The sequence below is a fragment of the Lathyrus oleraceus genome, chromosome 1 (assembly GCF_024323335.1).
Source record: "Lathyrus oleraceus cultivar Zhongwan6 chromosome 1, CAAS_Psat_ZW6_1.0, whole genome shotgun sequence".
Taxonomy (NCBI): domain Eukaryota; kingdom Viridiplantae; phylum Streptophyta; class Magnoliopsida; order Fabales; family Fabaceae; genus Lathyrus; species Lathyrus oleraceus.
Window position 1 is genome coordinate 237,078,388 of NC_066579.1, and position 11,788 is coordinate 237,090,175.

Genomic DNA, 11,788 nt, shown 5'->3' on the forward strand with positions numbered 1-11,788 from the left:
TATACAGAAATTTCAATTTTCCGACTTTGAAGAGTCTTCTTGATTAATTCCAAAGGTCGTCGTACGTCCTGTCGCCGTCTTTTCACCGTTTCTCCATCTCGCCTGTCCCTGATTGGACTCTGCGGGGAATTTCTACAGACTTTCCAATCTTCCGATTTTGAAGAGTCGTCTCGATTATCATTCAAGGATCGGCGTACGTCTCAACGTCTCTTCATCATTCCTTTACTACCCATTCACTCGTCCCTGATCGGACTCCATGGGGATTTGTTTTGTCAACAAGCTTCCACATCACAACCTGCAAGTGAGTGAAAATAGCTAACAACACCTGCAAAACAGATCGTTAGATAAAACCGTGCCCCAGGCGTGTCAAGGTTTCAACACTTGGGGCACCCAATCTTCCGAATAAGATTTCAAGCTTTCAATCTTATAAACATGCATTGGAAGGGACCTGTATGTCTTAAAATGCAAGATTCTTTATCAAAATAACCGGATGTTTTTGCAATCAAAGCGGTAATGAAAAACAAAAACAAAAATTATTTGACTGAATATGCATTTTATTGATTGAAAAACTGTGTGGCTCAAATTGAGCAATACAAAGGAAGCAATTCCTGAAAAGAGGTAATCGCGCACAAAAGGAAAAATCTATCCTAATGGCAATGTGAAACTCGTGATCTAATCGAGTTCCAACTCGGTTACACCCCATATGTCCTCAGACTCTCCGTGCTTTCTGCCTTCTGAACAAGACGATTCCGACTGATCCCTACCGGGTATTATCCATGATGCTTTAACCAAAGCGCAAATGATCATGCTAGACGCAGTTGTTCGTTTCAATCCCTCTTTTGCCTGGACCGCCCTTTCGGGTTTTCAGTCCACCGGGATACCCTTTTTTGCCCAAGTCGCCTTTTCAGGTTTTCGACTTGCCGGGTGTACAGTTTTTCATTTTATCCCTAATTTTTGCCTGAACCTTTTCTTTCTGTTTTTGGTTCGCCGGGATGCCCATTTTTGCCTGGACTATTTTATTCTTTTCGTCCAGCGGGTCTCTTTATACGAAGTATTTTTTAACTACGTCCGCATTTACAGGGGATGGAAAATCCTCGTCATCCATGGTCGTTAACAACAAGGCTCCGCTGGAGAAAACCTTCTTGACCACGAATGGACCTTCATAATTGGGTGTCCATTTGCCCCTACGATCGTTTTGAGGAGGAAGGATCCTTTTCAGCACCATATCACCCACGTGATATACCCGAGGTCGTACCTTTCTGTCAAAAGCACGCTTCGTCCGCTGCTGGTATAACTGCCCATGACAGATGGCTACCAGCCTCTTTTCCTCAATTAGGCTCAATTCTTCATACCGGGTCCTTACCCATTCAACCTCCTGCAATTTCACGTCCATCAGGACTCTCAAGGAGGGAATCTGAGCCTCAACCGGTAGCACGACTTCCATTCCATATACCAATGAGAAAGGCGTTGCCCCAGTAGATGTACGCACCGACGTTCGATACCCATGTAATGCAAACGGCAACATCTCATGCCAGTCTCTATAGGTTACCACCATTTTCTACACAATCGCACCGTCGGTGCATTCAAACGTTATTCGGGCAACGAAAGCTTATCCACCTTAACCTCCCCATCAGACATCAGAATCCGTTCGGATTCAGGGTCAGGCCCCTCCTCCGGGATCGGTTCCTCATAATCTTTCGATTAGAGCACCTCGAGATGTCCTCATCAGGGAACTCAAACTTCATCGGTTGATAATCCTCAACGGGTTGCGGGGCGATGTAATCAGACAATACACTCCCCTTGATTGCTTTCTGAGCGGTGTACTGAATATCGCATTCAATCAAAATCATTGGCCCTTTCGCAATCCGTCCGGTTATTGCTGGCTCTTCAAAAATCTACCTGATCAGATCCCTCTCGAAATCCACAAAGTGGTATGAACCAGCATATACTGTCTCAGTCGGCGAGCAGCCTATGCCAAAGTACATCAAGTTTTCTCGAGCAGTGAATGTATTGTTTCACAGTCGGTAAACATTTTGCTAAGGTAAATTGCATGCTCTTTTCGACAAGACTCGTCATGCTGACCCAATACACCTCGTAGACCCCTCGAAAGCTGTCAAGTACCAGATTAACAATCGCTCCTTCCACAGGAGGTATCAGAATCAGAGGTTCCTGCAACTTATTCTTTTATTTTCAATGCCCCTTGGCAATCATTATTTCACCTGACCGTTTGATCTTTTCTTTCAACATCTTGAACATGGGTTCACACGTGGCTGTTAGATAAGATGTGAACCATGACATGTAGTTCCATCTGCCTAAGAGACCACGAACCTCTTTCTTTATTCTCGGTTCAGGCATTTTCTCTTTTTTTTTTTTTTTTTTTTTTTTAGCAGGATCAACCTCGATTCCTCTTTTACAATGAACCCCAACAGCTTACCGGACCGCACTCTGATAGTGCACTTATTTGAATTCAACCTCAGTTTGAATTGTCTCAACTGGTCCACTCAGCTTGGCCAGATCTACCAGATGCCCCTCTTCCGTTTGGGACTTTGCTATCATGTCATAGCATAGCATTCAACTTCATGATGAATCATATCATGAAACAAAGTCACCATGGCTCTCTGATACAGGCACTGGCGTTCTGCCTCTCTAGAGGACAGTCTTCTCTCCATGGTAGCTTGTGCGCAACGACATCGGTATCCGACCCTGGCGTATCCTGTCACGACCAGGCGAATGTATCCACATGCTCTTTCCACAGGGCTACCATTCTGCTCTCGACTTGCCTCTGAAGCGGCCCCAATTTTTTTCCTTCCTGACCTCGGCGGTGCTTGGAATAACAACCTCAGCCCGCTCCTCGTGCGGCTGAATCACCTTCTCCTCTTGTTTTGACAACCTGGCTAATTCCAGCAGATCACAATCTTCTTCGCCTTCTTCTTTGGCATGATAGATCGGATTGTCGAAGTCATATGAGGTGTAACCAAATTGTTATCAACGAGATCCGGAGAATTATTTTCGAATTCGGAACAAGACAAATCAAAAAGGAAAACAAAATGAAAACAAACATTGCCATTTTTATTTGTTTTTATTTTTAAACTGCAAAAATAAATGAAAAACAGGGAACACCGCTTTTAATTTGAAAAACATCCGTTTATTTATGATGCAGAAATGTTGCAAAATGAAACATGAGGTGGCCCTTACAATGAACCATTACGTTTCGGGCAAAACGTATGGCTTTCATGCAAATAAAACTGAAAACAAGAAACATTACTCTTCCTGCAGAGTGACCGTGCAGATCTTTTTAGGCCTTCCAGTTCTGGACTTCCATCCCTGGTACGCACGGCTTTATTCAACCATCAAACTCGCAGTCACTGTCAGTCTCTTCCCCCACCGCACAGACGGGGTCTAAATCCTCAGCAATTGCACTCACCATCGCCTGACCATGTGCCGGCATGGGATTGGCATTAACATTCGGTGATGGCGCAAAATTGATAGCCTTGGAGTCTACCAGATCCTGGACAACATTCTTGAATGCTCTACAGCCCTCAATGTTATGCCCCGGTGTTCCAGAATGAAATTCACACTGGGCGTTCTCATCATAGTTAGGAGGCCTCTGATCTGATCTCATCGGAACCATCACCCTTGGCTGAACCAACCCAAGATCCATCAAGTTTTTGAACAGAACAGCATATGTCACGGGTGGCTTATCAAAATGACGATCAATCCCTTTACCCCTCACTTGATACCCGGCTCTCTGTTGAGGTGGTTGACGTTGCTGTCGGACTGACTGATTACCAGCAGGGGTGGTTACCGCAGCAGTGTGCTGGTAGTAACGATCCCTACCGTGTCCTCTCTGAGCATACACAACACTTGATTCACCTTCATTCTTCCTTTGGCTATTTCCGAAGGGTTTCTTCGATCCTGAAGATGAAGCATTACCCCCTTGAATCTTTCCGAGCTTCAGCCAGCTCTCAATTCTCTCCCCAGCCACCACAATGTCAACAAAGTTGGTAACCGGGCATCCAACCATTCTTTCAGCAAAAACCCCTTGCAGGGTACCCATGAATAGGTCCGACATTTCCCGATCCACCAGCGGAGGTTGAACTCTGGCAGCCAACTCCCTCCACCGTTGTGCATATTCTTTAAACCCTTCACTTGACTTCTGAGACATACCCTGCAGCTGGGTACGACTCGGAGCCATGTCAGCATTAAACTGGTACTGCTTAAAGAATGCATCTCCCAGATCCTGCCAGCTCTTGATGTCAGCAGATTTCAGCTTGGTATACCATTCCAGGGATCCTCCGGATAGACTGTCCTGGAAGAAGTACATCCAGAGCTTCTGATCTGTTGTATACGCAGAGATCTTGCGAACGAATGCTTGAAGGTGAGTCTCTGGGCAAGAACTCCCATTATATTTGTCAAATGCGGGCGCCTTGAACTTTTGTGGGATCACAATCCCCTCTACCAGCCCCATATTCGACATGTTGACAAATCCCGGAGTAGCATGGCTTTCCAGAGCCCTGATTTTCTCAGCCAGCAGCTGAATCTCCTTGTTCTGTGGCGGAGCACTGTACTGACCAAAAGGCTCGTTGTGCATGGAGAATTGATCAGCCTCTCTGTCCTCCTCTCTGTCATCACCGACCCCAAAGAAAGGCGGGAACAGACTATCCTTCAGATTATGCCCCAGACCGGGCCCACCACCAGTAGCAGCACCAAATCCACCAGCATTGTTGTTCACCATACCTACAGTTGCTCTTTTTTCACCGTCCCTGGATCCACCGAGCCCCTGGTTAGAGACACCATCCAGGTTTACACCACTGTTAGCAGCGGAAGCCCGCTCGAGCTTCTCAACTTTATCAGCCAACGCTTTCTGACCAACTGCAAACCCTTGCATGATGTTGATCAGTTCGCTCATCTTATCCTTCAGCTCGAGAATATCGGTATTTGGGAGATCCATCAGTCTGGGTGTATTGCGTCTGGTGAAGTATCTGTGAGGACGGGTTGAGTGCAAAGGTATGACTCTGCGAGCACGAGCAATGGTTCCTGAAACAGGCAAGCACGTCAGAACCCGACACCTACAAAACAGCAAACAGGTTAATATGCATGAATGCAACGTCTATCCATATGAGGAAGATTCTGTCCTTCGATTCTGGTTTCATCGAGACAGATAATATTTCACCAATAACATTCTGACATCCGGATGTCTCTCAACCAGATTCTCAATCCATAATACTCCCCATATGACTAGATGTAGGTTAGGTGCAGATGAATGCAAAACGAGAACGATGCAGATGTATGAATGCAATGCACTGTGCCATCCTCCAAGTCATCTGATCCTCTGTTGCTCTGAGTTACAGCCCTGATTTCTGAACCGATCACAACCATCTGAAGTCTGATTAACCATAAATCCGACTCAAGGGTTCCGAAATAAACGGAAGATACATCACCATCATCATCAGACAATCTCTGAGCAGATACCCATAACCATCTCTGAATCGGCCCGGGGAATCCTGAAATAAACGGATCCCCACTGATAAATAACTCGGACAGCCCTTCGGCGTCTCAGAAATAAATGCCCATAAATCCGCCTTATAAATATGACTCTGATCAACGGAACCAATAGTCTCCATCTGAGTCACCAGCAGAACCTGCATCTGAAAGAATCAACCCTCCCCTCACAGGTAAATTCTAATCAGGTCACCCTAAGGCGGATAATAGTCTCGACAATCGGGCAGAGATACTCAATGGGTTTGCCCTTTCGGGTGTGCCATTGTAGCTCCCTTAAGATTGTCTAAACCAAAGATCCGGGAAATGATCGGTCACCAGAGTCAACAGCTCAAATGAAGTAACTCAACCAAAGTGGAGTACCCCACAGAGGAAAGCACTATCAAATGAACCTCGTCCGGCTTGTGGTACATCATGTTGCCAGGCACATGTTGACCTAACATGAAGGAGGCAACATGAGACCACACTAATCCTAGGTGTATACTCGGGCCTGGGTTTTAGCCCCACTCAGAACACCCACCCCAAACAGAGGAACCACCTGCACAGAGGACGACAACATGATAGTATGATGCATGCAAGTATTTATGCAAATATATACAGGGTCAGAATAATAAATGCAATAAATAAAGCACAAAACAAGCAACCTAAACTATCCTAGAACGCTAGGAGAGACTCGCTTAGGGAAGATGGACCAGCACAGGTCAACATCTCAGAGCTCCCCAGCAGAGTCGCCAGCTGTCGCATCCGCGAAAAACAACCGGCGGGCTAAAACAAAAACAAACAGAGCCGCCACTGCGCGTTATTTATCCCAAAATAGGGAAAGGAAACGCTCAGAGAAACCTGGAAAAAGCATGGTCTCGCGACCAAAGAGAAAGGGTAAGGGAGTCGGTTACGCAAGGGGAAGGTATTAGCACCCCTCACGTCCGTCGTACTCGACGGGATCCACGCTCTAAAGAAAGAAAAGGTTGCTAAACAAACAGACATCACACACACACGCACCGAAAACAACACAGGTGGGGTTAAGAGGAAAAGGGCTCGATAGGACGTCGCATCCTATGCCTACGTATCTCGTCTGGAACGAGAATCAGAGCTGCCGTAGTTCGGCTCACGCACGCCAAACAAGCAAACACAAACACAGGCAAACTGAGAGCCTGAATGCCAATCACTGGACTTACATCAGCATCCGAACCAAAACACACACAAAAAGGCAAACGTGGAGCCCAAAAGCCAATCACTGGACTTACATCGGCATCCGAACCAAACACACGCACACTGGAACCCGAATGCCACTCGATGGACTTACATCAGCTTCCAAGCACATAACAACCAACAAGTTAATAGGGAGTCAGGAACTCGAGCCTATAACTATCAAGCACACATACAAAAAGAAAGAAAAGTGCCCGGAGAGACCTCGCACGGTCTCCTGCCTACGTACCTCATCTAGTATGAGGATCAGGGCGACGTAGTTCCCCTGAAAGGGAAAGAAATTCTAGCCAGAAACCAAGGGAGACACACTACCAGGGAGCTGTACTCGAGCCTAGTGTTATCATGCATCATTGCCCTATGTTATGGTTTCTACCTACTTGCACAACAGCAAGCTAATCCTATCCAGGAAGAAAGCAAGCATGCAAGCATCAATCAAAATAAAACAAACATTTCAAAATATTCACAAAGCACACACTATATCCAGTCAGAAGTGGGCTCAAACAAAGGTGGACTGCCGAGGCAAGTCATCTGTACAAGGTAGAGTTAGCTCTTAACCTTGCCATTGAGAGGCTAAGGTGAAGCTGATGAAAGGTGAGTGAAGATTAGACTTCACAGCTCTTATCCCTGGCTAGGGAGAGCTTCAGACAAAGGAGCGTGGGTCCAGAATGGAGGGACCCTTCTACGCTCAAGACTCTGACACAACTGTACAAAGTACAAGATCTTGGGTTTGTGCCCCAATGCATCAACACAGTGATGTGAGCAGAGGGACGACTCAACAGAATAGCGGGGGATAGATTGCATATCCCTTGGGTTCCGCCAATTGCCTCATAGAGGTCTTTACCTGCTTGGCACAAAAGTAAACAATCACAAACATCGCCTCTTAAGGAGGACTTCAGACAGTTGCCTGGCTAAATAACAAGCCAGGTCTTCCAGACTACATGAAGACAAGAGAGTCTACCTCAACTGGTTTATACAACCAAGCAGCAGCAAGCAAGTTCTTAAAGAACTTTAAGCGACTTAATGTACCTGAAATCAATCAAGTATCATCAGTACTCAGACAAACCAGCAGTAAACAGCAAATGTCAATCTGTACAGTCAAACACAAATTAATGCACACAAGTGCAAGCCATGAGCCTAAGCTCAAGCATCAAATCCTACAACACAAAATCAATGTTAGTTGACAACATCAAACAAACTCAATTTACAACTTGCATTGTTCTCCTTATGCCTTTTGCATTTCAACCTGAAAATCCAAACCAAATGTGAGAAACTAGACCACTAGGCCAAGCCTAGGGTCCAAAGGGGATGAAAAAATCAAAACAGCAAGTAAAAATTATCCAAAATCACAATCAAACAATTCAGAAGCAAATGCAATTGGTCCCATGCTCATACCATTCATCATTATCATTTCATGCACAAAATAGCACCAAACATGCAATTTGCAACTCCAAATGACCAAACAGAACTAACTCAATCAAAAGCATACCAAAACAATTCAATTAATTCCACAAAAATTCACACCTAAACAGGACACATTCAAGGCATAGCATGTCAATTTTTAGCTCAATTGGACAAAAGGAAGTAGGTCAATAAAAATCAAGAAGTTCAGACAATTTCAAACAAGCCAACACAAGGCATCAAACAAACATCAACTTCCAAAAATCACAAAACAGTGTCACAACAAGATAAATGAATGGGATCAAAACCACAATGATCTGTAATGTGTCTTCAATCCTCATACCAAATTTCACACTCATACAATCAATGATCAGAATTTCACAAATGAATTACCAACATGTGTCACACAATGTCACACAATGAGCACACAGGGAAGAAAATTATCAATCAATTAGAAAATGTCATCAAAAATTCCAGAAAGAAGCTCATGTGATCTCGACATACCAATGTTCATTCATGCAAAAAATTAGCTCAAATCAACATCCCTAAGCATTTTAAATAAAATCATGAAGTTGACCTAGACTTGGTGTGACACAAATTGTCACACCTCCATTCAAAAATTCATATCTCTTCAACCAAGTATCCAAAAATTACAAACCACACATGAAAATCACCAGCAACATGTCCAGAATATGCACAAAAAATTTCATCCATTTATTTGAAAGTATCATCATTTCATGAAAGATATGGCATGGTATGTGCAAATGTGACAACATCAATCAATCCCTAGACAAATTAATTTTCTACACATGCAAAAAATTTACAAAAATCATGATAAAATTCTACACATTACAAGGAATATTATGCAAAAAATCTCACTCAATTTGGATGAAAAATGAAGTCTCTATGAAATTTCTAAGTTAAGGTATCAAAATGAAATAAAACAAGAAAAAGAAAATGAAATAAAATAATTAATTAAAGAGGAAATGGCATTCTTGTAATATTAACTACATTGGCCAAAACGGCGTCGTCTTAAACAGAAGCCATGGCGCGTTTTGATTGGCTCATACTGGCGCCAAACACATTTTAAACAAGGCAAGGCGAGATAATGGATCAAACATGCTTTTTCACTTGTTCTTGCTCAAGAACAAACCAGAAAATTCCAGAAATCATGAACCACGAATCGTAACCAAAATGCACAAACTTATAACCGTTGGAACCGTCTTTCCACAAGGATTCAAGATATGCAAATAATTTCTCCTAACTCTCAACATATGGCACGGATCGAACGAAACAAGTTATGAACATCAAACTTCCAAACGCGATTACTCTCACCTCACTCAACCAAATCAAAAACTATGCATATCATGTTCATCTACATCCAAAGACCTTTCTAAACCCTAGCATAGTTCGAGCAATGGTGAAATTCGAAAAAGTACCTTGTGTTGATGACAGTTGTTGATCTTGATGATTCACGATGCCAAAGCCAAAAACAGATGTAGTTTGAGGTACAGGAAGTTGGATGGAAAAGCTATCCTAGCTCGAGGTTGCTTCAACTGTGAGAATTAACCAAATGCCATTGTTGAGCCTATGCATAACAGTCCACGATCTTGAGGTTTTTTGCAATGATTCATCAAAAAAGTTGTGGATCTTGGCTTGTGGAAGATGAATCAAGAAGAATTGTGCAAATTGATCAAGAATTGGTGGAGAAAAGTTGAAAAATGTTGATGAAGTTCTTGGAGAATTTGAGAGAAAATGGAGGGAAAGTTTGTTATGAATCTTGAGAAGTGTGATGTGATTAGCATTTCTGTTACAATTAGAAACTTATACCATCTCCTTAATCACCTTGTTAATCCAAATTATCAAAATTGGAATGGATTAGTGTTAATGAATTTTTTAATGCAAGGGCAAAAGTGACCTTGCCAAATATTGCAATGTGACAGCTCATGACAGTTCACACAAGTCACATTTTGCATTTGGAGTGTGTTGGCCTTGGTCTCATGTCCAAATTCCAAGTATTGCTCAAATTCACATGTTCACACCAAAAATGCACTTAAATCCACTTGAAATTTGACTTTTTGCATTGACCATTTTTGATGAATTTTGATCATACACCATGAAAGTACATGTGAAATGGGGTTTGCTCATAAAAAGATCACTCAATTTGGACATTCCATGTGAAAGTTATGCCACTTTGATTATAGGCATTTTTGGAAAATGAATGGACCATAACTTGTCAACCATACATGGGAATTTCAAGTTCTTGGACTTTTTGGAAAGGTGAGATCAATATCTACAACTTTCATGTTGAAAAAAGTTTCATTTGAAGCTTCTTTGGACATGTAATTTTGTGGTGAAAAACTTTCCATTTTTGGAAACTTCCATTACAAGTCACTTTCCATTTTTGGCAACTTTTCTCCTGATTTTATTTTCTCCATTCTTGATGTTTTAAATGTCAAATGAAACTTGTTTAAACATGAATGAAGTGTATCCAACTCTCTCCCACCTCCAAATCCATAAAATCAAGCACAGTTGACCACAGTTGACTTTTTCAACTGATAGATGAATTTGGCAATGCACTGATCAAGCTGAGCCCCAATCTTCTGATGAAATGGCTCAATGATGAAACCCTAGCTTCCATAAGCTCAATATAATCATGAAATGATCCCCATATCCATTGTAGACCCCATCTCCTTGCCATGCCCTGATTGGCCCAATGCAACTGATTAGGGTTGACCAGTGGTCAAAACCCCAATCTCAAGGTATATGATCAATCTTCTGGAACCTTCTGGATAATACAAGACCATGATAATGATGATGTATTACTCCAAACAAGATCAAGACCAATCTCCCTTGAGAAATCAAAACCCTAATTTGGACCACCACCCTCAGATAATTAGTGATCAGTCCACAAACCCTAGCTTGCACATTAACCCCTTATCTTCTGACCAAGACTTTTGAGGGATGACTTGCACAATGTAACCACATGATATGCAATATGCAATGCCTAATGACCTAAAATGATATGGAAATATGTTATGCTAGTCCCAAGAGAGGAGGGCAAATTTTGAGGTGTTACACCAGTGTCTGTACTTTTAATGACTTGGGTGAGGCCTTTGTCAAACAATATAAGTACAATGTTGATATGGCGCCAGATAGAGATCAGTTGAGGTCGATGTATTAGAAAGACAAGGAGACATTCAAAGAATATGCTCAAAGATGGAGGGAGTTAGCTGCCCAGATTAGTCCGTCTTTGGAAGAAAAGGAAATGACCAAGATTTTCTTGAAGACGCTGAGTTCATTTTACTATGAAAGTATGATCACAAGTGCTCCTAATGATTTTACCGAGATGGTAAACATGGGGAAGAGATTGGAAGAAGCAATATGTGAAGGACGTTTATCCAAAGATGAAGCATCGACAAGCAAGAAGTATGGTGGTAACTTCTCCAAAAAGAAGGAAGGAGAAACTAACACAATATCAGTAGGGAGGCAGAGGAGGCCTCACGTGAGGAAGAATTCTCATTCCCGTCAACATCAACATCAAGTGTCATTAGTGATTCCAGTCTTTTCCAACAATTCAACCAATCAACCAGTTCATGTTCAACAACAACCGCAACAACGTACCAACTACAACAATAATAATCATCATCAAAACTATGAGAGGAAAAAGGTCTCTTTTGACCCC